The following is a 17,514-nucleotide window of genomic DNA, read 5'->3' as shown; positions in this document are numbered from 1 at the left end:
GTTCATTCCCTTGAAGCTTCTTGACTTAATTCCTTGCCAGTTTACCGTGAGCCCACCCTGGGCTGCACAGCTCACTGCAGGACAGCTCAGTCGGTTGCATAAGGAGGGAGCTAAAATGTCAGGGTACTTTGCAGGATGTACCAAGTTGCTGGTCCCTGAATTGTAAGTTCCCATCAATACACAGGAGCTGGAACTCGTGAGCTGATACATTTTGGCATTTGGCGATGACTTACGTGGAGAGAGAAGGCGGTGTTTGGGGTTTCAGGAGCCAACCTAGCATTAGGGGAGCTAACCTTGAATTGCTTTCAGAAGCAGAGATGTCAGCTGTTTCCCAGCCTCTCAGCCATCTAGTCTCCCTTGTAATTATAACTCATTGTTCCACTGACTTCCTTTTCCATAGGACAGTGTCTCAAGGGTAGACCTGTCTTGGGGCAGGGCAGGGCTTCCAGAAGCAGTCCTAGAGAGTGCTCAAACACGTGTGCTGAGCTTTTCCCAGAGCGCCTTCAAGGCTGACTGATGAGTTGTCTGAGAGCCAAGCCCAGCCTAGCAGAAGTGAAAATTCGTTTACCATCGGGGCTCTTTCCCTGCTGAAACTACTGATAGCTCACCACCTCATCCATCATGAGGAACTCAGCACTCAACAACTTTCCCCTCTTGCTTCCTAGTGCACAGAAAGATAAACCTCTTCACTCTAGGGTGTATTGCTTTCTAGATTTTGACTTTTGGGGGTAACTTTTTATTTTTAAAAATATAATTTCAAAGTTTCAAAAATAGTTGCAAAAATAGCACAGGAAACTTTTACATACAATTCTTTGCCAATCTGATTCACCAACTGTTTCCCATTTGTGTTGTTGCTCTATCTATCTATCTATCTATCTATCTATCTATCTATCTATCTATCATCTATCATCTACTATCTATCATCATCTATTTAATCTTGTCCTTTACCCATCCTCAGTCACTCACTCCCCCAGGTATATTCTCAACCTCATGTTCACCAATAACTACAACATCTTCATAATCTCAATCTCATGCGCCCCCTCCCCCCCCCCGCCCCCGGCAGCATCACTATTCTTCTCTTTCACTCTTTCTAGTAGCCCAATATCAAGACCTCCAATCCATTGGTCCTACCATATTTTCCTTGCACCTCATCCCCTTGATCCTCATTCCTCTTTATGTATCTTAAAGTCCACATTCCATTATGATAATCCTTGCAAATACCTTTGATTCCCTTTTCACTCTTACTTTATCATATTCTCTTGGCCAAATCACAATGCTGATGAAATCCAACTAATTTTCTGCTTAGTGCCTATACCTAAGCTTAGAGAAATATAGTCAGAGAAAAACATATAATCACACTGGCTAGACTCACTTAAAAATCGTAACCTTGAATCTAAAGTGGACTTTTTAAAAATGCTGAGAAATAATATTACTGGTCATTTCACTTGCTCCTTTTTCTAGAATTGCTTCACAATCTGTCACAGCAATCTCAACTCACACACTCCCTCCCATACAACTTAATTTTTAATGGAATATTTTAGAAGAAAAATATGTAATGGTTTAAAAAGTCAACAAATAATATTCAATGTATAATGAAGAAAAACCAGCAGTTTTTTTTGCCATATTTTCCTTTATTTCTAGTTTTCATATTTTTGAAGTAATACTCTCAACTCATTTACGTGTTTCTTTTGTTTTCTTCCCCAAATACCATGATTATATTAGCATTTAAAAATTTTTTCAATGATATATTGTCTTTACACACACATGCACACACATATGCGCACACGCATTTTCTCTCCCATTATTCCCCCATTTTTCCATTATGGTTTTTCTCAAAAATTTTGTTTAAACCATCCTTCAGTGTTTAGATTATTATTGCTATGTAACTAATGTTCATAGCTGAGCTCCAGAGCACGCCAGGAAACCATTTTTTTCTCCTTTTTAAAATATAACTTTATATTTTTCCCTATTATTAATGATTTCATTTGTTCCAATCACTACATTCCCCAAATTTTCCTCTGAAACAAATCAGAAAATATCCTCTGAAGATGTCAGGTGTTTTGTCACTCTTCTTGATGACTTCCTTCTGGGAACCTCCCTCACGGTCCCCGGCAGCTGGTTTCTCTCCAGTCTCCTGTGGAAATGTCATCCTGGGCTTCCCTTCATTTTCATTCTGTGAGTCCTTCTCTCCTCTCCGGTGTGTTGGAGCCCATGTCTTCCTCTTTCTTGCTTAACTCTACTGTGGAACAGTAGCCATCCAGTAGCTTCCTGAGGTGCCTTGAATGTCTAAAATACCTTTATTTCACCCACATACTTGATGGATAGTTTGGGTGGGGACATAATTCTAGATTAGCATCATTTTTTTCTCTCACATTTTGATGGTATTACTACATTGTTTTCTAGCTACCAATGTTGCTAAAAATTTTAAGGAGACTGATACATCTTTTGTAAATGAATGTATTTTAGGTTCTGCTCTTGTCCCTGGTATTCAGAAATGTCACATGATGCACCTTTAAAAAAATTTTTTATTCACTGCACTGCATTTTAAGTGGGCCTTTCAATCTGAAAACTCAGTTCTGGAAATTATTATTGCTGTTCTTATTATTGTATAATAATTATTGTTATTATTGTATAATTGTTGCTCACTTCCCTATTTTCTTTTTCTAGAACACCTGTTAGCTGTTGTACATACGGGATTGAGCCTCTAATTTCTTTACTTACCTCACTAATTTTCTCTCTTTCTCTATTTGTTCTTCTTTCTGGGGTCCTTTCTCAACATTTTTACTGAGTTGAAAAATTTTGCTATTATGCTTTTACTTTTCAAGAGCTCTTTTCTTGCATTCTGAATGTTCCCCCTTTTCTACTGCCATGTTCTTGTTTCAAGAACCCAGTATGTCTTATCTCTGGGATGATACCAATAATAAATAATGCTTTCAGTCCTGGGCACAATGTGCAAACAAACAAAAACACACTTTCTAAACACACAGGAATGCCTCTGTGCCTTGGGATTTGGTGCTCAGTGCTCGGCATGAGATGTAACCTAAACACTTGTTTTCATGACTTACTCCGGGGAAATATTTCTTTGCATCTCCTGCCCTAAGTCTTAAAACTGAAGGGAATTGTCTTAAACTCTGTGAAGGTCTGACTGGTGGTGTCTCTGAGGACTTAGGGCAGGACACTGCTTAGGTGTGTGGGAGGATGTCAGTGATGGGAGCACTTACGTAAATGTAAAAAAATTATTTTGTCAAACAATTTTCTCAGCATGAATGCAATAGATTCTTACATAATAAAGTATCATTTTCCCAATAGTCCCCAGTGTCCATTTCTTACTCCTCTTCAGGTTTAAATTGTGGTTTTAGAATTATGCACAGATTAGCCTAATATTTGCAAGTTGCTCATAGCAGCTGAAGAACATTTTGCAGTTTTAAACAAAAATACTCTTAAATTTGTGTATGTGTGGGTCTAGACATAACATGGTGAAACGCAATACCAATTATTCATTGGCAACTTGATGGGCATTGATTGGGAATAGGCTTATTTTTGTAAAATATGTCATAGTAAGATGTAATTACATTTTCTAAAAAATTAAAGCCATCTTTACTTAATTTTGATATAAACTTTGAAATCTTTTACTAAAATTTGATTTTTTTGTCTTTCAATTTTAATAGATTATTTTGAAAGCTTTAGAAGAAATAATTTTTGGATCATAGTATGAACATAACATTTTTTTGACATTTAAGTTATACTTTTATTGAAATTACATTAGAATTTTGTAAACGTTAATACAATTATATTTTATTTTATAATATTACTAGAGGCCCAGTGCATGAAATTCTGCACAGGTGGGGTTGGCCAATGATCAAGGCCTACTGGGGCCATCTCTCCCAGTCCCGATTGGAGCTGGGCTGGCTGGAGCCTGCCAGCTGCTGGACGAGGCCTATGGATGGGGGCTGCTGGCCGGGGGGAGGGACCACAGGAGGTTTGTCGGCCAGAGGGAGGGACTGGGGAGGTTGGCTGGCTGTGGGAGCCCACTGACCACCAGGGGGCAGCTCCTGCATTAAGCGTCTGCCTCCTGGTGGTCAGTGCACGTCATAGTGACTGGTAGTTCCAGTCATTCCAGTCATTTGGTCGTAATGGTCGCTTAGGTTTTTATATATATATAGATTATACAAGAAACAATGAATGCATAAAAAAGTGAAATAGCAATTGATCCTCTCTCTCTCTGTTCCTCACCCTTTCTCTATCTCTCTAAAATCAATAAGAAAATTAAGAAAGAGTTTTAATATTGCCCTTGCCAGTTTTGCTCAGTGGTTAGAGTGTCGGCCTGCACACTGAAAGATCACAGGATCACAGGTTCGATTCCTGGCCAACGGCAAGAATATCCATTGCAGGCTCGATCCCCATACAGGGCTGTGTGCGGGAGGCAACCAATCCATGTGTCTCACATTGATGTTTCTTTCTTTCTCTCCCTCCCTCTCTCCCCACCTCCCTTCCACTCTATCTAAAAAGCAATAGAGCCTGGCTGGCATGGCTCAATGGTTGAGTGTGCACCTATGAACCAGGAGGTCATGATTCCATTCCCAGTCAGGGCACATGCCTGGGTTGTGGGCTCAATCCCCAGTGTGGGGTGTGCAAGGAGGCAGCTGATCAATGATTCTCTCTCATTATTGATGTTTCTATCTCTCTCTCCCTCTCTGAAATCAATAATAAAAATATATTAAAAGAAAAGCAATAGAAAAATATCCTCAGGTGAGGGTTAAAAAAATGTTAGGATATTATTATGTCCAGTAGAATCCAAAACATGTAAAAGCCTTAATTATAACAACACTGGTTTCACTAAAATGAGGACAAGAATAATAACGTAAAGAAAAATAAATAATAAATGAGTTTTGTATGATTTTTTTACTGGTCATTTCTAACACAGCAACAGAATACTTGAGGACAGTAATAATTAAAATCAGTTATTATTGATATTTTTCTGACTTTCAGTCATTTAAATCCTAACTATACATGTACGTTTCAAATTTCTTTTTAATGAGCATATACTCATCAAATAAGAGGGGAGAGCAGCCCTGGCCAGTGTTGCTCAGTGGTTAAAGTGTCAGCCTATGGTATCAAATGAAGGGTGGCGGGTTTGATTCCAGTCAAGGGCATGTATCTTAGTTGTGGTTCGATACCCATCTCTGTTGGGGGCATGTGCTAGAGGCAACCAGTAGATGTGTCTCTCACGTCAATGTTTCTTTCTCCCTCTTCTCCCTCCCTCCCACTCTCTCAAAAAAAAAATCAATGGAAAAAATATCCTCAGCAGAGGATTAAAAAAGAGGAGACAGCATTTTATTTAACAGTTTTAGTATTTTAAATTATTTATTTATATTAGATTTATTGGGATAACATAGATTAATAACAATCCATAAATTTCAGGTGTACAACTTTATAACACATCTGCATACTCTCTTGTGAACATGTGGTCCATGGGGCTTCATTTTTCCTTCTGCCCCAGGGCCCTTCAATTGAGGACACTTAGGATAATTTTATTAGGTTTAGGCCTAGAACTGAATTGTTCTCTGGGCTCTTGTTTTCCCATCTTTCCTCCCCAACCATCCACCCCTCCTCTAAATTGGAACAGGGAGGCAGAGACTATGGAAGTGAAGTGTATAATTTATGTTCTGACAATCTATTGTTGAGGTAGAGAGTAACACAGACATTCTTCACGTAATCAATTACTTGTGGTAGAATGAATGTCCTGTTATCTTTGAGATGGGATCCATGAAAATTACCAGCTCCTTGGGGATAGAGGTAATGTAGAACTAACCTTTATTTTTATAGTGCCTAGCAGCGTACTGTGCAAACTGGGGACTGTTTTCAGAAAAAGTGCGACATTTGCAGGCCTGTAGCATGGGTAGGATTTGCACACCGAATGTTGGAAGCACCTACACTGGGAATGCACGTGGAGCAAGGTGCAAGGGCGTACATATGGGTACATGTGTGTATGTGCACACATGTGTGAGAGAGAGATGGGGTAGGGTGAGAGAAAGATTTCAGCTTGGATGGACTGGAGGGTGTGCTGGAGAAGAGTGGGGAACAAGATGGGGTAAAACAGGGCCTCAGCTGATGCAAGACTTTGGGAAAAAACATCATTCTCAAATTACTTTATGAACATGTGGAACAGAGAGGCAGTGCCATTGGAAAAAGGTGATTTATGGGGAACTGTGAATTGTAATTGCTTTCAATTGAGCAGGAATGATGAGAGAATGTCCATTTGTATGAACTTTGAGTTTTAATAGCTGGAAAGCACTAGAGAAAGCAGACAGCAAAGTGCATCACCAACCTCACAACCAGGCTCTTTCTCTGAAGACATTTTTAAGAGCCAATTTTTCTACTGTCTTTGCTTAACTATAAAGAAAGCAAAGAGAAGCAGGAAGGGTGAGGGCCAGGAAAATTTGAGATGATTTTTCCCTTGTTACATAATGAAACCTTAAAAAAAAAGTAGATAAGAGCATCAATCAGTAATCAGTTTCTTTGATTTTGGACCAAGAAGAAATGTCCTCTGTTTGCTCATTTTAAAAAGCTTAATGTTAACAAACTCTAATCCATTCAATTCTTCCTTTATGCTCTTAGAAAATACAACACCTGTCAAAGAAAATCTTGTGATCAGTTTTTATTAAACTGAATGCAAAAAGGAACTGGGACGAATTAATTTCTGGCACTGCTTTCTAGCTCTAAGAGGTGTTGAGAAGAGTGTCCTGTTTTATAAAATGCAATAAACACGTACCCCATAGCTTGGGAATTACTCTGCAAATGAAAGTCATTGAATAAATAATCGCAGGGAGTTCCAGGACTGATTTCACTATTAATTGGCTGTATGACTTTTGAAAACTATTTTTTGGGATCCCATTTTCTTTTCCAAAAACAAGAAGGAGCTAAAACAGATGATCTCGGAAGTGTACTTTAGGAAAGAGATATAGGGGACAGAGGGAAAGGAGGAAGGGGTCATAAAAGAAAGATCCTGAGTGCTAATAGATGTGTTTGTTGCTACTGAAGCATTGCTTCTAAGATTTGTCAGATGACATAGCAAAAAATAAAAAGATTGTGCATACACTGACCTGTTATATACACATATCTACACGTATATATACACATATAATCATTTGTATCTACATGAAGCTAAACATACAATCATACTGATACCTCCAACTCTGTTTCCATTCTAACCTCCTTCCCTTGATTATCTGTAACCTCCCACTCCGCTATCTGCCATCCACTTATTTAATTGGTTGATTCTAGTATACATTTATAGTGCCATCAACATGGTTACCCTATACCTCTTGGGGCACAACTTAATCAACTAGAGTGCAGTGCTTATATACATTTTCTTTTGCTTTTCATCTTACAGACTCCTTTTATTGCCAAAGTCTGTTCTGTCAGCATCTTTCCCCCAACCCCTTCAATGAGGTTGTTCCATACATTTGTAATATAGTTAGACTACGCATTCCATTCTGGTACCCTCCAACTCCTAAATGATTTTTAAGTTTGCATGCATCAAGGTTCACTGTGCTATAAAGTTCCATGGGTTTTGACCAATGCATAGTGTCATCTATTCACCATGAAAATATCACACATTTTTATCCGCTCTAAATAGGTGTGATTCACCTATTTAATCCTCTCTCCTTCCTTCTGAACCCTGAAAAATACATATTTTTATCATCTCATAGTTTTGCCTTTTTCAGAATGTCGTATCATTGGAATCAGACAGCCTTCTTTCACACACCAATATGCATTTGAGATTCCTCCATGTCTTTTTGCAGCTTGATAGTTCATTAAAAATAAAAATCACTGAAGATTCCGATGTGTGGATGCACCAGAGTTTGCTCATCCACTTGTCTGTTGAAGGACATCTTGCTTGCTCCCATTTTTTGTGATTATGACTAAAGCTGCTGTAAACTTCGACCTGCAGGCTTTGTGTGTGTGTAAGTGTTCAGATCGGCTGGGTGAATACCTGGGAGCACACTTCCTGTTACTTATGGTAAGAAACTGTCAAACTGTCTTCCAAAGTGTCTGTGTCATTTTGCATTTCCATCAGTAAATGAGATGTTACTTTAAAATTTTATTTTTATTGATTTTAGAGAGAAAGGGAGAGGGAGAGAGATAGAAACATCAATGTTGAGAGAGGATCATTGATTGGCTGCCTCCTGTATGGCCCCTACTGGGGATTGAGCCTGTAACCCAGGCATGTGCCCTGACTGGGAATCGAACTGTGACCTCCTGGTTCATAGGTTGATGCTCAACCACTGAGCCATGCAGGTCAGGTGATGCATATTACTTTTTCATCGAGGAGATTTAAAAATAAGAATTTTTGGCTTTGCTTGTAAATTAGTAGTTCCTTATCATAAGGGGAGCAACCCAATTTAGCTCAATGTTTACAATGTCTCAGACACTATGATAATGCTAAAAATACAAAGACAGTGCAGGGTTCAAACACTAAGATGTCTGTGGAGATTAAGATGATAATGAATGAAGAAAATAGAATATATGTGAGAAAAATAGGGAAGGATTGGGTCTGTGGCAAACCAAAGTATAAGGCTGGCTGCTACCTGGCTGTAGCTACTTGTTACCCATGTGGGCACTTGGCTAATTTTTCAAGAGAACCTAAAAATCTGGATTTTTATATAAATGCTCCCCCATGAGCATTGTATATACATTGTATATACATTTTTATATACATTGAAGTCTGCATATTTAAAGTATATAATTTAGTAAGTTTGTTTTTTTAAAATATATATATATATATATATATATATATATATATATATATATTATTGATTTTTTACAGAGAGAAAGGAAGAAGGTGAGGGATAGAGAGTTAGAAACATTGATGAGAGAGAACATCGATCAGCCTCCTCCTGTACACTCCCTACTGGGGATGTGTCCACAACCAAGGTACATGCCCTTGACCGGAATCAAACCTGGGACCCTTCAGTCCACAGGCCAACGCTCTATCCACTGAGCCAAAGTGGTCAGGGCAATATAATTTAATAAGTTTTGATCTATGTTTATTCCAGTAAAATCATCACCACAATCAAGATACCCATCATTCCAAAATTTCTTCATTTCTCTTGGAAAGTCCTGCCTCCTGCCCCACCTTCACAGGCAACCATTGATCTTCTTTCTGTCACTATACAGTAATTTGCATTTTCTGTAGCTTCATATACCAGTAAGTGGAATCATACCTTATGTACTCCTTTTTTATCTGCCTTCTTTTACTCAGCATAATTATTTTGGCATTTTCCATATTGTGAGATGAATCATTCACTCATTAATTATAGCTACTCTAGAGGCCTGGTACATGAAATTCGTTCAATGGTGGGGGGGTCCCCTCAGCCCAGCCTGCACCCTCTCCAATCTGGGACCCCTTGGGGGATGTCTGACTGCTGGTTTAGGCCCGATTGGGCCTAAACCGGGCCTAAACTGGCAGTTGGACATTCCTCTCACAATCCTGGACCACTGGCTCCTAATCGCTCACCTGCCTGCCTGCCTGGTTGCCCCATGCAGCCTGCTTGTTCAGTTATTTGGTCAGCCCTCACTAACCCCTCTGCCAGCCTGGTTGTAGGCAGCCATCTTTGTGAGGGCGTGTGGGTTAATTTGCATATTACCTCTTTATTATATAGGCTAGTATTCCATTGCATGCTATACTATACTTTGTCCTTAGGATTTCTATCTCTGCTTACATTGACTATCTGTTCTTGCGTAATGTCTATTTTATCTATCAGAGCTTTTAGCATATTCATCATAGTTGGTTTAAATTCCCAGTCTGATAATTCCAACATCTCTGCCACATCTGGTCTTTATTCTTGCTCTGTCTCTTCAGATTGTGTGCTTGTCTTTTGATATCACTTGTAATTTTTTATTTTGATAGCTGGATGTGATATATCAGGTAAAAGGCACCGTTGTAAGTAGCCTTTGGTGATATGGTGATGATGTGTTGGGGAGGGGAAGCGTTCTGCAATCCTGTGGTCAGGTCACAGTCTGTTAGTGAGCCTGTGTCTCTGAACTTCACACATGTCTCAGCCTTTTTGTCCCCACTCAGGTGAGAGCAGGCTGCTGCAGTGGTCTGGAGGTGGGCACTTCCCTGTGTCAGGTCAGTTAGGCTCTGGTTAACTAATATCTCCTGAGGGCAGGGCTTGTTAGGACGAATTGCCTGGCATATTTAAAATGGTTTTTCCCCATCCTCTGCTGGAAGCCTGGGAGGGATTTTAAAAATCTGATATTTACTTTGAGAACCCAGTAGAGCTTGGTATAGTCAGTCTGTTTAATTTTAGCAATTCTAAAATCGGTGTGGTGGTATCTTATTGTGGTTTTAATTTGCATTTCCCTAATCACTAATGATATTGAGCATCTTTTCATGTGTTCATTTGCACTCCATATATCTTCTCTTGTGAAGTGTCTATTCAAATTGTTGGCTAATAAAACTGTTCTTTTATTTTATTATTATTATTGGGTTTGCAGACTTTTAAAAATTTTGTTTTAAGTTAGATGTTAGTCCTTTGTCAGATGTGTGCTTTGAAATATTGTCTCACCCTCTTGTGGTTGTTCTTTTCATTTTCTTAACATAGTCTTTTGAAGGGCAGGTTGATTAGTCCCCAGGTTTTAATTTATAAAGACAACTGAGTGACAACATGAGAGGTCACTGGCATTGAAGGAAACGTTTAATGTTATTTGCGGGTCCCCTAGAGTGAGAGGCACAGCCCACCATGCAGGGCCACAGGGGGAGCACTGGGTCAGTTAGGGGACAGAAAAGAATGAGGGGCAGACATAGGTGCTGGCCTTAAAGTGGCGGTTTCTGTGGGAAAGGCAAGGCAGGGTAGATAGTTCAGGACTGGCTGGTTTGAATAATTTCAGCAGGTTTTGGGGTGTAGGTGCTGTCCTTAATTATCTGGTAACTAGGTTGATTTAGGACAAAGGAAATACTGGCTTGGTACTAGATAAAGGAGGAGGTTGGGATTATGGATTGGGATTGATTGAATTATATACCAAAGGTGGGCTCACTGACAAGTTCAGTGTCTCTAGGAATTAGTTAACCCTGGGAGGGGCAGTCTCTCCCCAGCCAGCAAAACTCCCAAAAGAAATATCATACCATATAGAAAATGAAAATGTAATTGATACATAGGCATTGTAAAATTTAGAAGTCCAAGTTATCAATTTTTAATTTTATGTATAAACTTCTTATTGTTATAGATAGATATGAAATCTTTGCCTAATCCAGTGTCACAGAGGTATGCTCCTATGGTATCTTTTAGAAGTTTTATAGCTTTAGTTTTTACATTTTATATGTATGATGATCCATCTTACGCTAACTTTTGTACATAGTTTGAGATATGTACTGAAGTTTTTTTGCACATGGATATATAATTATTTTAGCACCATTTGTTGAAAAGATTCCTTTCTTTTTTCTTGTGAACTGTGTTTGCTCCTTTGTCAAATTTGTCTGAAGATAACATGGATCTATTTTTAGACTCTATTCTGTTTCATTGATCTATTTGTCTAAGTTTGCTTTAGTACTGCACTGTCTTATTTGCTGTAGCTTTTACCTAGTCTTGAAATTATTTAGTTTTAGACCTCCAAATTTACTCTTAATTTCTAAAATTGGTTCCTTGAAAGAATAAAATTGGTAAGCTTCTGGCTACACAAATGAGAAAAAATGGAGAGATACAAAAGTACCAATATCAGATGTGAAACAGTTGATTCTACAGATAACAAATTTGACAACTTAGATGAAATGGAAAAATTAGTTGAGAGACAGAAACTATCACAATTTTCTCAAAAAGAAATAGGTAACTTGCATAACTGTATGCCTAACAAAGAAATGTAATTTGTAATTAAAATTCTTTTCAAAAAGATCACTGTCCGGACTATCGTTTTGTCTATTTTAGGACCTTTGCATTTTTATATGAATTTTTGAGTTGTTCATAAATTTCAATAAAAATCTGCTGGAGTTTTGATTGGGATTTCATTGATTCTATAGACCAATATGAGGAAAAATAATCACATCTTAACAATATTGAGGTTTTTTTTTTATGATGGACAAGGCACATCGTTCCAATTATTTTGGTGTTTTTTTATTATCTTTCATCAATGTTTTGTAGTTTTAGTGTATAGATATTGCATTATCTTTTGTCAGATTTTCCTTAAGTATTTTAATAATTTTAATGCTATTGTAAATGGTGTTTAACATTTTTCTATTTCTAATGATTCTTCATTAGTACATAGGGATAAAATTGTTTCTTTTTTTAAGGGGCAGCCATCAATTGATGGTTTCTTTCTTCCTTTCTTTCTTTCTTTCTTTCTTTCTTTTTTTCTTTCTTTCTTAACCTGAGGATATTTTTCCATTGATTTTTAGAGAGAAGGAAAGACAGAGAGAAATATCAGTGTGAGAGAAACACATCTATTGGTTGCCTCCTGCCCACCCAAGAATGCACAATCTCCTTTGTCTTGACCTTTGGTGAAACTTCCTGGTATTTGGGGTATAAAATAAACATGCTGTATCAGTGCTGGTTCCCTGTCTCTCCATCAGAAGAGGGCAGCAGTCCCACCTGGCCCTAGCTTTTTTCTTCCATCTCTGTGTCTTTCTCTTTCTTTCATTTTCTCAATCCCCAGCCACCCCTACTCAGGAACTGGACCGCTCTCTAGCTGCGCTGGACGCGGAAAAGAGATAACCCTCCATAGTTAATTTTGTATTTATATATTTTTTCCTGATCAGTCTAGCTAGAGGTTTATAATTTTTATTCTTCTCTCAAAAAACCAGCTTTTGGTTTCATTGATTTGGTGTAATGTTCTATTTCATTGTTTTCTTCTTTGATCTTTAGTATTTCTTTTGCCTACTTTAGATTTAATTTGTCCTTTTTCTTAAGCTGAAGTCATTGATTTGAGATATTTTCTTTTCTAATATAGGCATTTAGTGATAGAAATGTCCATTTAAGAGTGATGTGAAAAAGATGATGGAGTAGGAAACATGAGGAATCTATGTCTACACCTAGACAACAATAGTATTTGCAGAAACTGAGTGAGGTAAATATTTTGGAACTCTAGAGTTATTTGAATACTGAAACTTCCAGGGGACAGCTAGGTTGGTAAATTGCAGTTAATTTTGGTAAATTTTAGCCATCAGTGTAGTGTGGCTATCCATTCCTTACCCTCCGCCCTGTTGCAGGCAGCTGTGGAGATGACAACCTATGTTTTTGGTGCTATTTGCTGCAGCTAGGATAGGTAAAAGGACTTTGTCTCCCAAAATGTCAGAATTCTCTGTTCTAGTTGTGGATTGCAGCTCTGATTGCTGAGGCATGGGCATGGAAGCTGGCTGCCATTGTTCTAACCCCATCAACTGCAGCAATTTCCAGGTTACTTACAGGGCTTTTGGACATTTCAAAACTATGACTATAGGGAAATTTAGGAGCCATCACATATGCCCAGAGAAATGCACAGGCTCAGAAAAGATATGAGAAGGCATTAAGCTTTCACCTTAGGCTGATCTTGGCATAGAGACATCCTATAAGAATCAGAAAGAAAGCAAACTCTGGGACAGGAGGAGAATATGATTTTCATAGTTACTACCTTTTATAAGATTTGATTGTTTACAACAAGCACTTGTAGATATACAAAGAAGTAGGAAAATATAGTCCAAAGTATAGTCAAAGGCACAAACTAAGTTAACAGAAAATATACCCAAGGAAGTGCAGATGTCAGACTTACTAGGAGAAGCCTTTAAGTCAACTTTTAAATACGTTTAAAGAGCTAAAGGGAGTTATGGAAAAAGACAAAAAACAATATGTGAACTAAATGAGAATATTGATAAGGAGATAGAAATTATAAAAAGGAACCAAAAAGAAATTCTGGTGCTGAAAAATAGAATAAGGAAAATGAAAAGTACAATGAAAGGGTTTAAAATCAGATATGAAATATCAATAGAAGCAGTGAATTTAAAGATAGGATGACTGAAATGATTGTCTGAAGAACAGAAAGAAGAAAATGTGAACACAGTATAAGAAACTTAAGGAATATCAGCAAATGGACCAATATACACATATGGAAGTCCCAGGAGAAAAAGAGAGGAAGTGGCAGAAAGAATATTTGAAGAACTAATGGCTGAAACATTCCCAAATTTGATGCAAACTATAAATCTACAAATCCAAGAAGCCCATTAACTCCAAGTACCATAAACTCAAAGAAACCCACACTGAAAGACGTAACCAAACTGTCAAAAGTCAAAGACAAAGAGAGAAGCTCAACATCACCAAGATAGAAGTGATTCAGCAAAAACTAGAGGTTCTCAATTAGATTTTCAGCCAAATTGTCATCATAAACCTTAGAGGCCAGAAGGAAGTGGGTCACTATGTTTAAAGTCCTGAAAGAAACTGAGTATTCTATATCTGGCTACACTGTCCCTCAAAAATGAGGGAGAAATTCCCAGATAAAGACATTCTCTGCTAAACAAAAGCTGAAGGAGCTCATTACCACTACACCTGCCTTGCAAATAACGCTAAAGGAAGTTCTTCAGGTTAAAATAAAAGGAAGGTAGACAGTACTTTGAAGCCATAAGAAGAAATAAAGATTTCTGATAAAGGTAAATACATGGGAAATTGTAAAAGCTAGTGTTATTGTAATTTTGTTTTACAACTCCACTTTTTACTTTGTACATGATTTAAAAGACAAATGCATAAAAATTATTAATTGATGTTATTGGGTACATAATGTAGAAAAATATAAACTATGAAATCAATAACAGAAAGATGGGGACAGAGCTGTATAGTAACAGTTTTTGTATGCTCATGAAGTTAAATTGGTATAAATTCAAATTGGATTGTTATAACTTTGGGTGCTAAATGTGATGCTAACCATAAAACTATATTTAGAATATACAAATAAGAAAATGAAAAGGGAACTAAAATGTCTCACTGCAAAAAATTAACCAAACACTAAAGAAGGCAGTAATGGAGGAAATGAGAAACAAAATGGTTACAAAACATATATAAAATGTATAGACAAATGACAGCAGTTTCTACTTATCAGTAATTACTTTAAATGTAAATGTATTAAATTCTCCAATCAAAATACAGAGATTAGCAGAATGGATAAGATATGTGATTCACCTATATACTTGCTCCAAGAGACTCACTTTATATCCAACTACACAAATAGGTTGAAAGTATAAGAATGGAAAAGATATTTCAGATAAATAGTAACTAGGAAAGAGCTGGAGTCATTATACTAGTGTCAAACAAAACATGTCTTAAATAAAAAACAAACTCCAAAGAAGGATATTATATATTAACTAAAGGCCCGGTGCACAAAATTCGTGAATGATGTGTGTGTGTGTGTGTGTGTCCCTCTGTCCAGCCTGCACCCTCTCCAATCTGGGACCCCTTGAGGGATGTCCGACTGCCTGCCAGCCTGATTATCTACTAACCACTCCTCTGCCAGCCTGATCAATGCCTAACTGCTCCCCTGCCAGCCTGATTGCCCCTAACTGCCTTCCCCTGCAGGCCCGGTCACCCCTAACTGTCCTCCCCTGCAGGTCTGGTCCCTCCCAGCTGCCCTCCCCTGCTGGCCTGATCGCCCACAACTTCCCTCCCCTGCTGGCTATCTTGTGGTGGCCATCTTTGACCACATGGGGGCAGCCATCTTGTGTGTTGGAGTGATGGTCAATTTGCATATTACCCCTTTATAGAATGAAAGTTTTAATGTAATATAACAATTATAAACACTTATGTACCTAATAACAGACTCCCAAATACATAAATAAAAAAATAACACAATTGAAGAGAGAAATAGACAATTATACAATAATATTTGGGCTTTAATAATGATAAATTAACCAGACATAAGATAAATAAGGAAATAGAGGACTTGAACTACATAATAAAACAACTAGACCTAATAGACATATATAGAACACTATACCCAACAATGTTAGAATACACCTGTTCTCTAGTGAACAGGGAATGTTCTCTAGGATAGACCATATTTAAGACCAAAGTACAAGTCTCAATATATTTAAACATATAGATATCACACAAAGTATCTTATCTAATTACAATGAGTAAAGTTAGAAATCAATAGCAGAAGGAAAACTAGAAAATTCACAAATATGTGGAAATTAAACAACAAACTCAAACAACTAATGAGTCAATGAGTAAATCAAAAGGGAAAATAGAAAATAGTTACAGATCAATGAAAATAACAGCATTCAAGCATGTATGGGATGCAGTGAAGCTGTGCTTACAGGGACATTTATATCTGTAAATGCCTATGTTAAAAAAGAAGAGAGATCTCAAGTCAATAACCTAACTTTATTTAAACCTTAAAGAACAACAACAACAACAAAAAGCAAATTAAACCGAAATCTAGCATCAGGAAGAAAATAATTACAAAAGTAGAGTAGAGATAAACAAATAGAGAATAGAAAGACAATAGAGAAAAGCAATAAAAATGAAAGTTGGTTCTTTGGAAAGATCAACAGAATTTGCAAACTTTTAGGTAGGCTGACAATGAAAAAAAGAGAAGGCACAAATAACCAAAGTTAGGAATGAAACTGGGAATATTACTAATGACCTTATTCAAATAAAAAAGATTATAAGAGAATATTATAAACAATTGTATGCTAACATAGAAATAATGGGCAAATTCCTGAAACACTCAAATGAACGAAACTGACTCATGAAGAAATAGCAAATCTCATCAGATGTATAGCACATAAAGAGACTGATCAGTAATCAAAACCTTCCAAGAATGAAAGTCCTGGATCAGATGGCTTCACTTAGGGAATTCTGCCAAACATTTAAATAATTAACACCAGTCTGTGTTAAACTCTTCTAAGAAGTCAAAGAGCAGAAAACACTTCCTAACTCATTCTATGAGGTTGGCATTTCTCTGATACCAAAGCCAGAGAAAGACATCAGAAGAAAATTAAAGACACATCTTAGTAATAAAAGCCTAGGTGGTCCTCATGCCATCACAAGATGGCTGCGTGTGCACAGCAGGCGAGCGCAGGTGGGTGGGGCTGGGCTTGACGCTGCATGCGGGAGGGCGCTGGAGGGAAGTTGACCAGGAGGTGCATGGGGGAGTCCTGCATGGCGCCGGCCACGGGGCGGGACTCTGGGGGTGCCCCACGGGCTAAACATCAGGGCAGAGGGCACTACTCCCACTCCACCTCCACACGGGGGAAATGAGATTCAGCTCCAGTGTCGGGATAAACCTGGGGTAGCGGGAACTGCCCACACTCCGCATCCACCCTCCAGCCTTGACCTGGGGTATGAACATGACAGAAAACCTCCCTGGTCACTGCCTGGTCCCCTACCCTGAGCTTCTCCCCACACGAGAGCAGTGATTTCATTTCCTGACAAGAGCAGTGGCCTCACTTCCTGTCTCTGGAGCCCAACAGAACGTGGAACCCTGGTAACCAGGCAGCCACGTTCTAAAACAGCCCCTACCCAGCTCATTTGATAGAGACATTCCCACCAAGGC

The sequence above is a fragment of the Myotis nattereri genome, assembly GCF_964212035.1.
Source record: "Myotis nattereri genome assembly, chromosome: 5".
Taxonomy (NCBI): Eukaryota; Metazoa; Chordata; class Mammalia; order Chiroptera; family Vespertilionidae; genus Myotis; species Myotis nattereri.
Note: the sequence above shows the minus strand (reverse complement) of the source record.